We start from the raw sequence: 19,080 nt of genomic DNA on the forward strand, positions 1-19,080 counted from the left end.
TGCCATTTTCTTCCTCCTACAACCCTCTCCTCCTCCATCCTTACCCAGACCTTGACATGGCTTATCCTTTTTGCTTCTCTGACTCATTCACTTGCCCTGGTGACACAACCCCATCTCCAAATCTCTTTTACTCTCACTCCTTCAGGGTCCCTTAGGATCACCCTACCACAAGATTCTCCTTTATGTCTCACCATCTCTCCCTCAGCAGGACAAACCTGCTTTCATCTCTTTAATCTTAAGGAGCCTGTGCTATTCCAACTGCTGCCCATCTCCTTTCTTTCCTTTCTATCAAATAGATTGATTCAGCTCCTCCAAGTTATTTTTTCATTACCAATCTGGGCTTCTAGGCTGGCTCTCATCCCCTCCATGGCCCCTGACTGCCCTTGTCCAGCATTCCATGACTGCCCAATAGCACTCCATGTTTTCAGAGGAACACCAGCAGAACTTGCACTTGATCAGTGCATTCTTGCTGCCCTTTAGGTCATACAAAGTGGAAGTCTTTCAGCTCCACTGAATTGTTAGTGAATGTAGAGTGATTTTCTAGCAATCACACAAGGATACCTGTGATATGAAAACTATATGTAACTGAAAATGTTAACATTTCAGTTCTTCTACTGTGTTATAAAAGGTAAGAAATCATTGAGAAAATGCGATGGTCGGGGTGCAATTGCACAGTATTCAAACCTCCCATACTTTTTAAGTTAAGGGTTTCTCCTCTCAGCTGTATTTAACTGTGTTTCAGGTAAGTCGTCTACTTAATACTGTGGATTATGCTGTGACATGAGAGTACATGCAGGTATTTATTACATTTTTTTTTTCCCCCAAAACTGGATATGTGGTTTCCTTTTCATACAATTATTGGATCTCTGATTCATGGGTACTCATCTGGAGTGTGCCAATGCTGCTGACAGCTGTAGGCATGCAGCACTTACGTAAATTGTCTGAACAACTAAACTTTTGCTGGGTGATATGAATATTTTAGTGTCTCATTTAGCCAACCACTCCAGACTTTTTTTTAAATAAACCGGAGTTTCTCACCTGAAGAAATGATATAATCTGAAAGCAAAGGCAGGTTACTTGCAGTTTATAAGATTAACCAGTCATCACTGGCATCAGTAAAAAGCTTAGGAAGGTTGAGGCAGAAATATATGAAGATATTCAGAAGAATCTTAGCCAGTTTAATTTAGTAACCTAAACTTTGAAATAACACTAAACTAGTGTTATTTCAAATCCTTTTGGGCATGGATATTACACATGCATTTTTTCCCTACAAAACTTGAAAGAAAAGTAGTCATCGCTTTTTACTTATTTTTTTCCCCAGATTAAACATGGCAGGAAGTTATTTGCAGTTGTCTTGAAAGTGAATTCTTGCTAAATGGTTAGAAATAGCTACTCTTAAGTATTTTCAAAGTAGCATTAAGCCAAAGATTTTTCTGCCTTCATACTGATGACATTACAGACCAAAGGAGTTGAACTGAAGCCCAGTTTATGCAACTGATGATAGTATTTTATGGTCAGAAAGCAGCACTCCTGTCTTTATCTCCAGCAATTTTTAAAGACAGAAAACTGTAATTTGGAAAACTGAACAGAATAATTCTATGTTTTCCAGCAAATGGTTTTTTGAAAACAGGTGGTCAGCTGTTAATATTAAGAGACAATATGCAGAATTGTACACAAACAGTAAATTTAGCAAGCAAAATTCTGTGTCTTTGAAAGGAAAGCTGACTTGGCTTGGGTTCACCTTGTTACAAATAGAATATGTTTTTCCAATGTCCTTGTCTTTCTCTAAGGCAGATGCACAAGCTCACCTGAGGCACCACTGCTTTTATTGGGTAGGAAAAAAAATCTGATTTAGTTTCTATTGATTTTACTCTGTTAACAGGGTCTTATATAAAACTGTAGGAATGACTGGGTTTCCATTCTGTAGTTTAGTACTAATGCACCACTAAAGGCACTGATCTAAATAGAATGGTAGAAGGTTGTTATATTCAACACAAACCAAAAAACCCCCAGAGCTGCAGCAAGGAGATTGTGTCTTACAGATTGCACAGCTTCACAGCAGTGAACATAAGAACATGATCTGGAGGAGATGTCTCCTGGCTGTCTCTGTGCAGCCTACCCTGCCCAAGCCAGCCCAGCATCAAAGAGACTTGCTAAATCCCCTGCAGCAGGAGAGGGAGGGAGCTGAGGCAGTGGCTGGGGAGGTGATGCTCAGGGTGTCAGTGCAAATGCTGCCAGGCTGGGAGGCTCAGGGACACGCACAGGGAATGTTCTGCAGACCTCAGGAGGAGCTTCTCCTCTCTGTGAGGGGCAATCCCTGTGCATGCATCCCCTTCCCTGCTGGTTCCCTTAGCTAAGGAGGGGGGCTTTGTGCAGTGGGCTCTTGTGGCTCTCAGAGAGCTCACCCTGTGAGGCTGTGGTGAGGAGGATGTGCCTCTGAGGATTCCTGGAGCATCCCTTGATCATATCCTGTGAAGAAACACCCCCTTGGCACCATTGGTGTTACACTGTAACCATCCTGCTCTGTGGGGGTTCCTGGCAGAGATGTCCAGGTGGTGCCTGGAGCATGGGAATTCAGTGTGGAATACTGGAGCATGGTGCTGCATTGCTGGAGCCTTTGGGAAAAGCTCTTCCGTAGCCTGTGAAACCTGGCAAGTCAACGTGCAAGCTGCAGCCTTACGTAAGGGTGCAGTTACAGAGTTAGCTGCAGATAAGGGCTGACTCAGATATGCTGACTTTTGTAATTGAACAATTGATGCTCTGCTAAAAGGAATTGGATTCGAGTTTGTTGGATCAGCTGTGCTCATAGCCTGAGAGTGAAACTTTTGACAGTTCCAGCCCTGTTTGGACCAGTTGCAGTAGGTCTTTATCCAGTACTTGGTCCACTATATGGAGAGTTATGGAGTGTTATCTCTGTTTCCTAATGTCTGCATATGATAAGTTTGGTTACATGAGACTGCCAAAATAAAAAGGAAAGAAGTTCTGGTAGCTTTCTAAGAAAGGCACTCAGCTCTTTGCAAGATGAAGCTCTCTTTGATATATGATATCCTGGAGTGTTAAATGTGAGCCCAACCTTGCAGCAAAAAGGGCTGCAGTATTTTTAACCCAAAGATATTTGGAGAGTTTTCAGTGAGGCCCGGCCTTTGTTTCTAAGTGTTTATATAATCCACATTGCCTGGAATATTGATAGTTACATGCACTTTTACAAGGAGGTGTGTTTAACAACTAATGTAACAGCAGTACTTGTGTAGGGCTGTCATTTCTTTGTCACACACTTATTTACATTCACAGGTCTGACAAGTCTTTCATCCTGGTTTGTGTTTCTGCTGTTTCCCATGCATCCTGGCCAAGCAGTGGGTTTGTCACTGTCCCCATGCCGGTGTGGTGGTGCTGGTGAGGTGTGTGAACTGTGCACACATCAGATCTCTGACTGAAAGAATTTCCATAGCTTTCACTGCGTTGGTGCAGCCTGGGTGGTTACATAGCTCTCCATGTATTTATGGGTATGGAAATAATGTCTTTTAGTAGAAGCTGGTATTGACACTTATTCATGGGGAATCCTATTGGCAAAATAAGGAGAGGAGCATCAACAACTGTACTTACAACGCTCACTGATGAACAAATGCAGCTTCAGCCACCTAAATTTAACAGTGCAAACTCCTAACACAAGTTATGGAAGAATAGCAGCCGTTTGTTCACCCCTTCCTAGATGTGTTTACCATGGAGCATCTGTGTTAGCAATGCCAAATTCTGGCACATTGTCTGAATACTAATTTTCCTCAAAAATAATGATTACCTTATCACACTGTTGTGAGGTCATTATTGATTTGGGTGGTAACTTCTTCAGGGGTGTAAATCAAGCCAGGCTGTGAGAGTGTAGCAGCTGTCAGCTTTTGAGAGCTTCCATACTGCCAGGGTGTTACTTTTTCTGCTGAAGCAAAGGCAGCCATGGAAGAGCCTTTGCTACTTGTGATGAGATTCCTGTTTTCAGTGGTGTGGGTCAAAGCCGCCTCTTTTCTCATGCAGGAAAGTTGTGCTGTTGGGAGTGTAGGTTTCCTTGGCAGGCAGCTGTGCTCCTGGGCTGGAGGAAACCAAGCTGGGACTTCCCATGGTCCAAGACTGGCCCTCTCTTCCCCAGCATGTGCCACACAGAGCATCTCAGCCTGGAAATGAAAGCAGAATGGGGAAATGGTTGTACCATTTCCCTGGGCCTCTCTAGTTGACATTGGGTTTTCTTTCTGAAGAGTAACATGGCCTTCATGGTGATAGTCATCCCACCTAACTTGTTTAGCTTATCTCTCAGTCAAATTGCTCTGTACCACTTGTTGATTGCTAAACTCTGCTAACAGGTATGTAACATAGGAGATAACAATTGAGAACAGAAGCTGGAGGGTTTTTTTTCTGGTAGTTAAATGTGCAGGAGCTTTCACCAATTAAGATTTTACATCTAGATAATAATCCTGTGCAGTTACCTTGCTGTTACAAAACAGCTGCTTGGCAGTGGAGTGCCCTGGAGACTGGAGCTCAGAAATGGGTAGGCAAACTGTGGCTGGAAAGAGGAGATGGCAGTGGCAGGTTGGGGAAAGCTTAACTGGAAAGCTCTCAGTTAATGGGATCACAATAAAAATCTCTTGATTTGCTGTGCATGTAGTCAATCTAGAGATTTATTAATGTGAAGTTATTGTGGTTAAAGACTGGTCACTCATGGATTGTCCCCCTCAGGCTGTAGATGTGCTCACAGGAATGTGATGACAGGAGCTGTTTACCCATAGATAGAGATAGTGCTGCATTGCCTTCATCTTTTACCTTTTGGGATCTTATCAGACAAATTATCAGGCTCTCCAAATGATAACAAATCTGGCATATTGGCTTTGGTGCCAGGTTTCTTTGGCTCCAACAGCCTGAACACGTGGGGTGATGAATGGCTTGAGAAAGAAACACTTGGGTGCTCTCCTGCCCATACCCGCTCTTCCTCTGGGTGCTTGCAGGGTGCTACATCACAGAGTTCCTTCAGATCTGCTTTGTGTCCCAAGGTTTACTTTTCCAGTTTAGTCTGCTATTGTTTGAAATGTCAGCCACCTCCGGCCTGACCCTGCCTGAGTTGTAAAGTTTTCTCTCCCTCTCTTCTCTTGGCTCGGGAGGCGGGGAGGTTTTGGGACCATTCCAGGGCTTTTCTGAAGCTGCTTTTTCCACTGTCAGGCAGGGTCTGGCACTGAGTCAGCCACTGCTTCCTGGTTCTCACCCTTCCCTTGCAGGCAGACAGATGACCTGCCTTAAGGGAGTGACCTTTCTTGGAAGGTGAAATCAAGCACATAAATTAAATGCTGACCATAAACATTAGCCACATGCATACTTACAAACACATGAATCCTGTGCTAACAGTCCCCAGTGCAGTGTTCATTGATCAGCTAGTTACTATTTGTGCAATGCTTGGAAGATGACAGCAATATGTACATTTCACTAATCATTACAGATTAGCTTTACCAAGGCAGAAAGTTTACTGAGATAATTTATCCATATTCTGAAGAAAGAGGTGTGTGTTTGTTAGGAGAGCTCAGTGAGGCACAGAACATATTTCTTACAGTTTTGAAGAGGAAAAATTTGATAACTGAGCAGGAATCTTGTTAGCCAGATCTTGCCCTGTGCTGAGGAGGAATGAAGTTATTAATTTACCTGCCTTCCTCTATTTGTGAGTTGTAATGTGAACTGACTTTTCTTCCTGCCCTGGTTCTTCTCTGGAAGGCTCCTCTCTCATTTAATGAATGTTTGATTGCCACCCGTTTTATCTTGCCCAAGCCTCTGTGGAAGAGGATGAAGGAGGACACTGTTTAAGTATCTGGATGCATCCTGGGCTGCTCAGGAAAGAAATAATTACCTTACCTATATCTACAATGTATGATCAAGGGGAGTTTTATCCTCTTGACATTCACCAGGGCTGAAGGAATTCCACCTTGAGGTATGCATTTCCTGTTCCTTCCTCAACCTTGCTTTTCCTATTTCTGATCTCTTCTGCCCCCTCCATTTAGTCTTTACTGTTTAAGCTGTTTTCCCTGGTGACATGCTTAGCTTGATCTGAATTCATGCTTTGCATAACTAGATGGGAGAGAAAATATGATCTGACAATAATAGCAGGCATGCTTTTTGGAGTTACCAGTGTAACCATTAGCCTAAGGACGAGCTCACTTGGGTGTAAAGTAACAGTCCTTGCACAGACACAAAATTTAAACACTAAGTCATGTGAAAGAAGAGCCTGTGTCTAGAAATCTCCATGTTCCTGATCTTACCAGTGGTTCTCTTCATAGAGATATTGCACTTGGATGGACAATTGCCTCTTCTGGGCTGCCCATGTGGTTGGGAAGGGACGGGAGGAACCAGGAGAGTGGCTGACCTTGCACTCAAGGTCTCTGTTAATTGCCTCTTTCAAAGCAGTCTGTTCCAGTTGGGCTCTGTAGTGTTTGCTCTAACTGTGGGCTGCTCTCTTTCTCAGCTCCAGGGGAGTGATTTCTACCTTATAGAGGCCTTCAGAATCATCCCTTTCTCTTCATTAATCAAGAACCTAATCAGATTACAGAGATCTAAATGGACTTCAAGCACTAAGTTTTTAAGTTCTGTGGAAATTTTCCATTCTTTACCATATGATAACATGCAGACTAATTTAAGTTAATGGCATAATATACTTCTCTCAGGAGATAATTCTCTAATTGAGCTTATTGCTGGTAACATTATCTGTGGACAGTTAATATCTGATGGGATTCCTTTGCTCCTGCTTGGTGAAGAGATGAAGCCTCCCAGGCTTCAGCTGCATTCCACAAACACCTGAGTTGCTGGGAGTCCCTGTGGGGCCCCAAAAATTCTTAACTCTCTTGTTTTTAAAATAATGTTTTTCAGTCATTTTACAGGGCTTTGGTGGTAGAATGTAAGTGATGGAAAAAAAATACCTGAGTCACTTCATGCTGTTCTTTTTTGTCATGTTACGATATTTGAAACTTTGCAATTTGGTTGATTTTAGCTGTCATGAAGGTAAATTTCCCATGGATGCTTTAGACTTGAGAATTCTTGTACTTTGCTGATTTTTTTCAGGAACAATAATAAATAGTCTTTGCATGTGAACTTGCATCAAGAGACAGACATATTAATCTCTTGGGGAAATAATAGATGTTTTGCTTTCTAGATGAATTTAAATTAATTTCTTGTGGTCTCACATGGATTTTCATCTTCTTTTTGTCTGTTTTTTATTCTTTCCTTTACACCAATGTGCCTTTTTTTTTCCCCTGAAGTTCTATCTACTTTTTTGACTTGTCTCTAATGGGATATTGAGTTTATCTCACACTCTCAGCCCAAATTGGTTCTGTACCTTAGGAAACTCCGTTATCTTCTCTCAGGTTGGTAATGTAATGTCCCTTGCAATCTGCTGGAGGTTTCCACTCTTTTCTTGTCATTTTCTCCTTCTTGGTTTTCTTCCTGTCCCTTTCAGTGACTTGCAGGATTTTTGTCTCATTAATTATCTTGCAGTTGGCTGAGACTAAAGAAAAGGAGGCATTTTTTTTCAGGCATTTTTTATCTCTACCTTGAGTTCCAGCAGTACCCTGTGCCAAATATGATGTGCATTTATAGAGGTTACCTTTTTCCTGCAGTAAGTCAGTAGCTGTGGGAAGAAAAAGGAGCGCAGCAAGATGCAGGTGATTTTCTTCCAGTTGTCTGCTCCATGTAAATATGTTATGCCTTTATGCTTTCTTCTGATATGAAAGGCTGTATATCAAAGGTAAAGGTGAGGGAATAAGACTTAAATCCAGGTGTGTAACTTCTTTCTGAGAGAAGAATGTGAAGATAGTGGGTATGTTGCTTCATGGTGAGTTGAGCTTACTTTTTGTTCTTCTTTGCTTAATATGTGAGAAAATAAGAGAATTATTCTCATTCAGGCATGTGTTAGCAAACTGGGTCAGGCTGCTTTCAAAATTTAGAAGTGGTAAATCCATGGGGAAGGGATTCTGGAGCAAGTGACATTGAAGTAGTGAGCATTTTTGTAGAAGTGAACTATGTCTGAAAGAAAGATTGTTTGGACTTATTCTCTTGTCACTTCATGTCTGTTGTCAGGGTAGTCATGAAAATGGACCTTTCTGACATCATAGATGACAGTTATAAGTCGTTGCAAGGTGGTAGTACATGGACATCTAACTGCAAGCTGACTTCATCTTGCAAAATTTCCATCTTAGGTGACAGCTTTTCAAAAGCATGCACTCAGCAATATGCATTTCTTGTGTTTGCAAATGGTTAACGTGCCAGTGTTCTTCCCAGTAGATTGTGGATCTGACAATCCACATTTGTGACCATGGAAGTTGTCATTTGTGACCTTGGAAGCAGGCTCATAGTAAGCCAGTAGGTAAGAAGATGCAAAGATCCCTCAAAATGTCAATATGCAAAATTCTGGTTGCCATCCAGATCCACTGGCTTACATGCAGAAGTTGTTGCTTCTGGTCTTTCCAGTCTTATTCAAATAAACTCATTTTGGGTCTTCCTTTTTCTGATACCAGTTCCTGATTCTCATTTCTCTAAAAGTCTCACTTTGGTTCTCAGAAACAAACGAGGGCGATCATTCCAGTCTTAACTTGCAAATCAGCTTTAACAACAAACTAAGCTGGACATCTTCCACTTGAATTCAGTGTTCTTGCTTCTACTTGTGCTATAAGGTTAGTAAATTTTTAATCAATATTAGTTTTGTCATTCCAATACTGCTTATTGTTACCATTCCCCCCACCAACACTGATCTCTTCTTTTTTAAATTGTCTTCCTCTATTTTTGCCTTCTTTGATTTTTTTATTTTGAGTAATCTCTTTTGGAAAGGAGATTTTTCTTGCCCCATTGCTGCTGCTTTTCTCTTCTTGTGAACTGCACCTCCTGTGTTTTGTGTGTAAACATTTATTGCTGTAAGCTGCTCTTAGAGATCCAGAGGCAGATACAGGACCAGTTCAAGGGAAGCAAGTAGAGGATAAACTCTTCTGTTTGTTGTGTTACATGGTGAGACAATCCCACATGGTGGAGTTAGAGAGGAATTGAAGTGCTTGATCCCCAGTGCTGCAATAGCTCCTTTCCAGTTGTCCTTATTTCTTCTCTGTAGGACTTTGAGATGAGCTGTGTGTAGCTTCCTAAGGCTGGAATGGACACTAAGGAATTATCTAAAATAATGGTATTCTGCAAGATGTCCAGTGTAGTATAGAACATACTTGCTTTTTAAATAACAACACGTACCATACAGTTATTTTGAAATGTTTGATACCATTTCTTAGAGCAAACATCCATGCAGGGGGATGTTGCCGATATGTAGAATAAAAGACTCTGTGGATGGGCAGAACAATGTGAAGGTTACGTTTCATGTTGATTAGAAAAGCAAATGGTTGGTGTGGAGTCAAGTGAAGCTTTTTGCCCTCCTTCTCTCTCTAGGTGGTTGCTGCTAGTTTTAAATTTCTTTGGTTTTTATAACAGAAAAATGTAAATTTTTTTTTCTCATTGGCCAGGCATTCTAAAAATACAAAATATTTTGGATGAAAAGTGGACTTGGTAGTAGAAATCTGACTTCCTTTTGGCTTCAGGGTATGCTGCCTTGACAATTAAGCTAATAAGAACTAATCTTTAGCAGTTCTATCATGCACAAAGGAGATGAGAGCAGAAAAGATTGTGCCTTGAAGAGCAGTTTTGTAATGCCACTGCTCACCACTGGGACACACTGGGGATTGCTCAGCACCCTGTGCTCACCCCTGGGGCACACTGGGGATTGCTCAGCACCCTGTGCTCACCCCTGGGACACACTGGGGATGGCTCAGCACCCTGTGCTCCCCTCTGGGACACACTGGGGATTGCTCAGCACCCTTTGCTCACCACTGGTGGCTGGATTTCTGAATCTCTGCTTTCCCATCACCAGCTCTGCTGCCTCTCTCCAGGAGAGCCCTGGCAGCACTTCTGTGTGCCAGCAGGCTGACAGGCAGCGTGGCTCTGGCTTCCTGGGGATCTTTTTACTGAAGAGGTTGAAGCCTCTTCCATTGTTTTCACCCCTCTTTGGGAAAGAGAATTCTGACAAGTGTGGCATAAATCCACTCCCAGCATCCAGCCCAGGGATAGCCCTCACTGCATTGGCAGGAAATACCTCTCACCTGCCTTTCCCTGAGATATGTCTGCTGAGGATGCTGGTACAGCCTGTGAACTGCCACTGTGACTTGTATTGTATTGACTTTTATGGTATAAGCCTGTCCAATTTAATTTAAGGATATTATAGTTAATAACTCCCTGTTTGAGTGTGCCAATTTACAGAAGTATAAATGGTTAAGTCTCTCTTGTGACATGGACCTAGTGAAGCTAATATAATAATTATAATATGTTTTTTTAAATTAAGTTCTGTTCTCTCAAAAAAAAAGGGTTTTATTCTCTTTCCTCCTTAGTAAGGGAATGAGTATGGCCTTGTGTTCTTGTATAATTTGCAAAAACAAAACTGGAAACAGTCTGTGGAGATTTAATTCTCTTTTTTTATAAGAAGTGCAGGGTACTTTGTAGCAGTGTTAAGTTCAATCATGAAATACCTACGTGGTGTGTATTATTTAAGTATTTTAAATAATATATCTGTATTTCAAGTAATTTTTTCAGATTAAAGTTATCATGTAGTCTTTATAATGTGTTATATTGTAGCTTTTCAAACCCCAGTGTGACCATTTTTCAGGATAATGTGTTTATTCAGTTCAATCACTGTGCTGGTTTTGGTACAACGTGTACCAAAGCTCACCTTTTAAATCCAAAGATCATTGAAAGAATTGTTGCTTGGTTTGTTTTTTGGTTTGAATTTTTTGTTTGTTTGTTTTGGTTTTGTTTGGAAGTATTTTTATTCTTTTCTTTTTTACACACTTTAATTTTTTTTAAGTTAGAGTGCTCCTTGAGGAGGAGGGTTAATGGAGGTATGCACTGCTGACTGCAGGAGATGGATTGATTTCTGAAAGCAAGTGAAAATGCCTGAAATGCTTCAGCTTTTTTTTTTTTTTCTGGTTTCCTGATCTTTAATCCTGAAGGAAAAGGAAAAAATGAAATTAAAACCAGCCTTACAGAGAGCTCTCATGCAATGGTGATGGGGTTTGTGTTTTGTCTCTTCTAGCGGTGATAAGAAATGAGTTCAAAGATACTGAAAGAATGGAATTCTTTGGCCTTTTCATGAGTAAAAGCATTAGTGAGCTTAAAGTATGAAATGAGGAGAAAAGTGGTGAGCTAAAAATTGTGTAAGCTCGTTGCACTGTTAGAAGAACCTCCTATAATCTTGATGCCTTCTGGATCACTTAGTGAGCATGTACTATAGTGCAGGCTTGGTTTCTTTTAAACATAGCAGGTCATGTTATTGGCTCTTTCTGTTGCAAAGGCTGTGGTGCTTATGTTTATATTTTCCTGTAGGATGGAGGGTCCTGCAAAGTGTAGTATTCCCTTTGTGCACCATTGCAGGGTTTGTTAATACACATTTCCTATTCTGAAATGCCGTGTAACTTGATGAACTTTGACAGAACAGACTCAAGGCTGTATTGATATCACAGCTCCACAGAGAGAGATGACTGTCAGATCAGATAATGACAATCAAATAATTGCTTAATTACAAATCGGTTTAAAATTTTATCTTTTGCTCCAATCTGGCGGAAGCTAAACTGATACAAACCAATCCTAATCTGACAAGAGTGTGACTGCACAGAGATGGATGGATACAGTGATTTAACTAACTCACACTCTGGCTCAGGGAAGGGTGGGTATGAGGGAGAAGCTTTTTTATTGCTGCTTCCTGCTTTTTCTTTTTGGGGAAGCTCTGTGGCTCCAGCTGTCCAGGAGCAGGCAGGATGGTGGGTTCATGGCACACCTGGGCAGGTGGGATTCCCCTGCAAGCTGGGGCCACATGGGTTGGCTGCATTTCTGGGATGCTGAGGCTGCTCGGGCAGTTGGGTTGTTCCCCCTGTCAGTTGTGCAGATGGAGCTGGCGTGGCAGGCTGGGCTGCTGGGGACACCCCCCAGCCTGGGGTGCCTCACCTGCTGCTGGGGGCCCGTAGGAGGCTGTGCTGGGGAGCTGATGGGGGGCTCTGCATCTGTGCCTGGTGGTTGGCAGGGTAGGCAGCAGCTATGGAATTGTAGCCGTGGATGAATGCAGAGCTGGAGAAAGACATGGATTGTATTGTGGTTTTGCTATTAATTTAGCCTGTATGCTCTGGTGGCAGGTGTTGACTCTTGAGGATAGTGCCTGTTATGCTGTCTGGACTATACTTATTCAAAGACCACATCTTGTCTTCCCTGTGATTTGGTGATCTGCATCTTTTTGAACCACATAAGAACACTGTTACATTTTCCAAAATGGGTGTCTTACTATTTTTTTAATATACTCTCTTCCTCAATTGGCAGGGTGATGCAATAGAAGCATAATAGTGACAGGGCAAGGAGTAATGGCTTTAAACTGAAAGAGAGTAGGTTTAAATTAGATATTGGGAAGAAATCCTTTGCTTTAAGGGTGGTGAGGCTCTGAAACACTTGCTCAGAAAAGCTGGCTTGAAGAAGCTGTGGATATCCCATCCCTGACAGTATTCACAACCCAGTTGGGTGTGGCAGTCTGGTCTAGTGGAAGGAATTCCTGCCCATGAGTTGGAAATAGATGATCTTTGAGGCTCCTTTCAACCCAAACCACTTTATGATTCTGTAATAACAGAAGAAGCATGCCAGATGCTTACCCTTGTGAGGTATTTCAGAGGAAAGTGTCTGGACTACACAGTACAGTGTCATATCTGCCCATGTAGAGTATGGCTTCATACATTGTCTTCCCTTCTATTTGAATTCAAGCTGTGGAGCATGCAGGAAGGAAGTTTCTTTTGCTTTCTCCTAACTTAGGTGCCCATGAGGATACTGAGGCATTTAATTTTTCAGGTGTCTTGACACACAGCACTTTTAAATGTTTGGTTGTTTTGGTTTTTGTGTAACAAATGTAAGCACTGGTGCAGTAGCAATCTGCCTCTGTACACACATTCACAGGCAGTCAGTGAATGCCAGGCTGTCTGTGATACAGATTTTGTGTATACAGACAAAATCAGTAGAAATTTGAATGTCACCTCAAGTGTCACCTGGCTCTGCTAGCATTTCAGAGGTGTTGCTGCCTTCCAAAGAAGTTCTTCCTTCATCCAGTGAAGAAAAGGATTTAATGATAATCCATAGGTATGTTAGCTTGATATTTTGCCTTGCCTGAGAACAGAAGCAAAGCCAAGCATTGTGTTGGTTGTTGCTACACTCTGAGTCAGTTGTAACACCTAGGATGGCATCATTTCCTAAAGCAGGTTTTCAGTATCCTTTGGGTGCTGAACAGCACTATGAGAAGACACAACAATTTAAGTAAAATAATTCCATGAAAAAAGCATTGGATTTGTTGTGTCAAAACTTAGAAAGTTTGATTAATTTCTGTCAATTCAAAGATGCAGATGTTAAATTGACAAGGTTTTCCAGAATGTCTTTTTAGGTGAGTCTGGAAGCCAGAAATTTCTGGTTTAGAGTTGCCTACTGGGCCAATGTCATAACGTTTGAGAAATTCTAAATTTGCCAGGTGAAAAGGTAGACAAGACATTGTGGTAAACTTTTTTTTTGTCTTTTTCCCCAAGAGAACAGAGCCTCCTGCTGTAACATATTTTGAATCTTTTGTTATGGGTCTCATGAACTGAAACTAAATTTTTTAACTGTTACCATTTCATGAAAATGAAAACTCTGTGTTTCCAGTTCTGTTTCAACTTTCCTGCTGCAGTCCACAAGGCTAAAACTTAAAGCCATCTGGTCTTAGAGGAATGGGAAATATTTTTGTACTAGCTGAAACACTAAAGCAGGAAAAAAACCCCAAAACCCAGATATCATAGTTTCCAAAAATCTGCAGTTTTCTTTTCCTGATGTGATGATCAAGTTTTCTCTTCTGAAGATAACCTTTTCCAAATACTCAACACTGTTGAACTTTCTGCTTATGTACAGGCAAAAAAAACCCCCAAACAACTCCTTAAAACGGGACAAGAGTTTTGGGATTTTTTTCCCCCCTTTCATTTAAAGGATATAATGGATTTTTATGAATACAAAGTTGCCTGAATACAAATATATGAACATTTTCCACTTTTAGGCAAATTTATTTGTCATAAAATACAAAAACCCCAGAATTTAATTTACTGTGCAAACTTCCATGTTCAAAACAATTTCTGGACTGATAAACCAGGAAAATAACCAGGATATTCCTTATGGTTGGTGTGTTTTCATCTTCCAAACTCGTTTTAAAATGGATTGTCTCTGTCTGAAGATCCAATGAGTCAGGTTCACTTTGCTGTGCTCTGGTTTTATATCACTGGAAGCTGTTTGACACTGATGTAACTCAGTGAATCACTGTCTGCCGGCTGCCAGCTATTCTGAAGTGAACAAGTGTGTCAGAAGGATTAAAATACTTTACATTGTAGCTGAAATTGATAAAAACAGGTTGTATTGGATGGTCAAATAAACTGTAAGATGCATTTTGTTTACCTTGGTGTTATGAGGTAAAATTATCCTGAAGTAACATAGCTTTTAGCCTGGGCTTTGCTGGCAGTGTTTGAGTTCCTATAACGAGTGTGGCTGTGATGAATTCGTCTCTTGAGTTACTGCTCTGCCACTAAGGGTAGGATTTTTCAAGCATGAGCTCTCTCATCTGCCAGTTAAACATATAAGGCAATTGCTCACTCTGTTCAACACAGGGAGCACCTCTTTAGGTCAAAGGATGGCAGGATGAGTGAGATGATGTGCAAAATAGCTCAGCCTTACAAAACCCAGCCTGCATCTGTGATCCAAGAGATTAATTGCATACAATAGATAGCAAAACTTTTCAAACTAAGCATGTACTCAAGTGTTTTGCTGACTGGCAAATTTGCCTTCAGTCTGAAGTCATTAGGAGCTTATTTTTACATGAAGCATTTGCAGTCAAAACAGTGTTGCTATCTCTGCTTCATTTCTATGGAAAGATTAAAAAGTTTGTAGGAGTTTGGAAAAGAAATCTTGCCCTTTGGCCTGGAATGGCTGCCAATTCTGTCACATCATGCCATTCCAGGTATCAGGAGGGCAAGTTTGGTTTTGCAGGACTAAACTTTACTGTGTGCTGGTCATGGGGAGTTTGGGAGCCTTCTGAAAGGAGTGATGGCACAGGGCTGGTAAATGCCATGTGCTCCCTCTGAGGCCAAGGTGGGGAGGTCTCTGTTACCACTCCCCTACTGCAGGGGGATAGAATGCAAGAAAATAAAGATAGTACAGAAGGAAATCTCACACCAGAGGAGTTGCAGCTGTATCAATCACCAAAGGTTAGGAACAGGCCTGCCCTTAATAGGCCACAGCTGTGTCCAATAAGAAGAAGAGCGCTACGAAAGAGTGGGTTAGTGGGGAGAGAGATGGAGTTTGTTGGTTGTGCTGTGAGGAGCTGCCCATGAGAAATAACTGAGAAGGTATGGGATTTTGACATAAGTTGACAATGCCCTACACCTCCATGGCGTGTGTGTGTGCATGCACTGGGCTGTGGCTCTCCTCCATCTCTCTGACCACTGGCTGAACTGGCTGTCTGGAGGAGCCCTGGAGGTTTAGGGGGACCCTTGATCTGAAGGAAGGGTTCCTTCCCTGCACCACTGCAGCTCTCAGCACCAGGGTTCTGCCTTCCCCAGCCAGTGGCACTCATTGATCAGACAAGGCTGTAATTTCCAAGAGGTCTGCTAAAATCTGGTCAGAGCGCTTTGCATACAGATCTTTGTTCTTCCATTTGGAATTTTCATTTCATAGTTCTGTATGGGTGTGGTTGATGTTGCATCAGAAAGTAGGAAGAGTATTCACTGTGAAGTTTAACAACACTGAATTACTGTTGTAGTCATAATGTGACTCCATTGCCCACTGGGATAGCAAGTGTTGCACCAAGGAGGCAAGTGGTCAACATTCATCGCTTTGTCTTTCTCAAATTTTAGTATCTGTAACAAGAGGGGGAAAAATAATGCTTTACTTGTCATTATCAGAAAAAAACAATGGTCATATATTAGCATCTGAGATATCAAGGACAGATTTTCTGCAGTCAGTTTGGAAACTCTGTTCATTTATTATTAAGTATTTAGTGAGAACAGCAAACTGGTGATAAAACTGGATTTTGGAATTTATCTTAAGACAGAATGCAAATGTTTGAACTTTTTTTGGTTTTGGTTCCAATTGTTTTTGCAATCTCTGAGGGCAGTTCCCTTTAATTTTGAAGCCCTGTTCATGAGTACCAAGAGCAAAAGGACTAAATGTCATTTAAAAGTAATGTAGCAATACTTGCCAACAGCACAGCTTTAGTAGATTCTGAGACAGGAATGTGGGAGCAGTCATAGCCTTAAAAAAACAACAATAAGCTTTAGCAAATGGAGAATCTGCAAAAATATTTGAGAACTGTGCATGATCTCTTCTTGCTGTTTTGAGTTTCTGCTCTAAAGATTTTTTGTGGGTTGGGTTTATGATCTTTTTCTTAGGAAGCATCTCAGAAGACTTTTAAAAAAAATTGATAAAAATATTTACTTAAGAGCTGCCTTGAAGACCACTCCCTCGCTAGAGTTAATTTTTTTTTTCTCCTTTCCCTGGCTGTTTTATCTATCTTACTGTAACTTAGCTCACAGATCATAGCATTTTGTGCCAAATTCTCATGGCATTTATTATTATAATGGTGTGGTGCATTTGTCTGCTGAAAGTATTAGCTGAAGTGACCTCTGCTCAGAAGTGTGCATCAAAGTTAAGGAGGTCACGCCTTCAGTGTGCTGCTATGAGCAGAGCTAAGAATCTGGGTGGAGTTGATATTTCCACAGCAGGAATTTGTCCCGTTCTCATCATTTTGAGAAATAATAGGTTTCCAACAAAAAGATTTCACAGCTTCAAGATTTAGTATTGGAGGAGGAAGAGGATTAGTATCTATTTGCACATAGTTTTAAGTGATCACAGAGCTGTCACTCGTGCCTTTCCCAGAGGGTGAGCACCCAGATCTCCCTACCGGGAGCATCCTTGCTCTTCCCAGTGAAGAGGAGAAGAGTGGATGGGTGAATTCCTGCATTTGGATCACATTCTGAAGGGCTTTCCATCTCCCAGCACTTAATGACTTCATGCCTTTACAAATAAGGCTTTGAGGTCATCCATCATTCACATTGTCACAGCTGGGAGCTGAAGAGAAGTAAGGTATTTTGCTTTTCTTGCAAGAAGCCAATTTAGGTCATGTTCTGTGTTAGTAGTGCTATATCAGGTCATGATAATAAGCTTAACTCTGTGGTTTGATAATATTCAGAAATAATTTCAGGAAACAAAATTTCAGTTTTTATGTATAAAGTTCCTGGCTTCTCGGGTATTTAGGCATGTTTTTTGCAAGCTAGACATAGTGTTTCTGCTGCCCTGGTGTGAAGTTTCAGGATAGAAATATTCAGGGTTTTCATGGTGATAAAAGTTAGGCTAATACACTAAATTTTTAAGTAATTTAAAAATTTTATTACCCTACTCAAGGCTTCAATGTGATTATATTATGTAATTATATCTGTATGTGATTATATCTGTAAGGAAGAGCATTGCAGAAATACTGAGTAAGGCACAGTAGATTACAGATGTTTTTTCACACATTGAAAAATAATGCAATAGTTGTGTAAAACAATCCAAATATTTTCTATGACATAAAATTTCATATCCTGTGAGAATTCTTTAATGAGGAACTGGTGTTAATGTTTTGCATTAAGTAGGAGAAGGAGTTGAACAGTGGTTTGATTGGGTAGTCATTAGCTGGGGTAAAATGCTCAGCATTAACTGAACAGAAAATGACAAGTACCTTTTCTGCTGGCACAGCCAGCCTCTATTGAAAATCCTTATGCAACCTGAACTTCCTGCTCTGCATGACTTAGAGCCTGTTAGTGGTTTATTGTGGAGATGAGAATATCCCTTCTGCTATTGCTTTTCAAGGAGTAATGGGATCACCTTCTGCCAAAGAGTGAGAGGAATAGCTCCTTTCCCTTGGAAAGATCATTTTCTCTGGGCTAAAGGAAAAAGTTTAAATAGGCTGCAAAGCTCCTTCTTAGCCTTCTCAAGGTAGGAAAATAATCTGGTAGATTATAGGTCTCCTTTTTTTCATTTGCTTTTCCAAAGTTCAGGAAAATGTCAGTGTTCTCTTGTCCCAGAAGAACCAGGAGAGAGGGGCTTGGAAACAGTGGAATCTCCTCTTAGTAACTGGAATACTGCAGCCATCAGGGAGCCTGTTGTGTCAGAGCAAGCCCTTCATGAGGTTTTTGTTTTGTTTTGTTCTAGAATCAGGAGAATTGTACAGGAGTGAAAATAGAAAAATACGCTGAACTGACAAATCTGGTTTAAAATGTGCAATGAAGGCAGCACTGTGGCAGCACTTAGCTCTTGCAGAGCTAAGGACTGCCAACAGCAAGTCAAATACAACAGAGTGGCCAAAGGAGAAATATCCTTTGTATTTTCAGAGATTTATTGATTTGGCTGTCACAGAAAAGAAGTCAGATGTGCGTAAGTGCTTGGCTGTGCGATTCCACTGGCTGGTGTGTGCTGCCAGCAGGTGAAAGGAGTCCTTGCCCTGTCTGTAAATAGCCCTGGTGGCTTCAGCTTTGTCAGCTACACTGTGCAACTTCTGTGTAATGTTGGAGAAGCAGTCCCAGTGTCTGCTTTGTAAGAAAGCAGCATTGAATGGTAACAATTGTATAAATCACCTGACTTGGGATACCTTGAGTCTTCTGGCATTTGACCTTAATCTAGCTGAAGGTTGGGCGAAGTTTGGAGCCAGTTTAAGAAGTTTTAAGCCAGTTTTAGTGTGACCCTGTCAGTAGGACTGAGAGTACCTTGGGAAGATTGTCCTAATGTGGGTAACATGTTAATTATTGTATAGCACTGATATTAATGAGAAATGTACGTCATTTTTTGTTTTGAGTTAAAACTGTAGAGTGTATGCACAAGTTCATTCTTACATGAATATTTCACAAAGCTTGGGCAGCAAAAATGAACCATAAAATGCAGTATTACCTTTTTTTGTGCAGGTTTGAAGAA

General features: G+C 41.1%; 1 protein-coding gene across 4 annotated transcripts in view; it reads left to right on the plus strand.

The window, feature by feature from the left end:
• The window catches only part of ARHGAP6 (Rho GTPase activating protein 6), a 322,422-nt gene that overhangs the window by 220,629 nt on the left and 82,713 nt on the right, over window positions 1–19,080 (plus strand). Inside the window, exon 1 of one of the 4 annotated variants that reach the window (XM_026797136.2) lies at window positions 8,564–8,687. The exons of the other annotated variants lie outside the window; for them this stretch is intronic. The gene's annotated coding sequence lies outside the window, so the exon portion shown is untranslated. Of the gene's footprint in view, window positions 1–8,563; window positions 8,688–19,080 lie in introns of those variants that run through there. 4 annotated transcript variants of the gene reach the window in all.

Source organism: Zonotrichia albicollis, chromosome 2 (assembly GCF_047830755.1).
Source record: "Zonotrichia albicollis isolate bZonAlb1 chromosome 2, bZonAlb1.hap1, whole genome shotgun sequence".
Taxonomy (NCBI): Eukaryota; Metazoa; Chordata; class Aves; order Passeriformes; family Passerellidae; genus Zonotrichia; species Zonotrichia albicollis.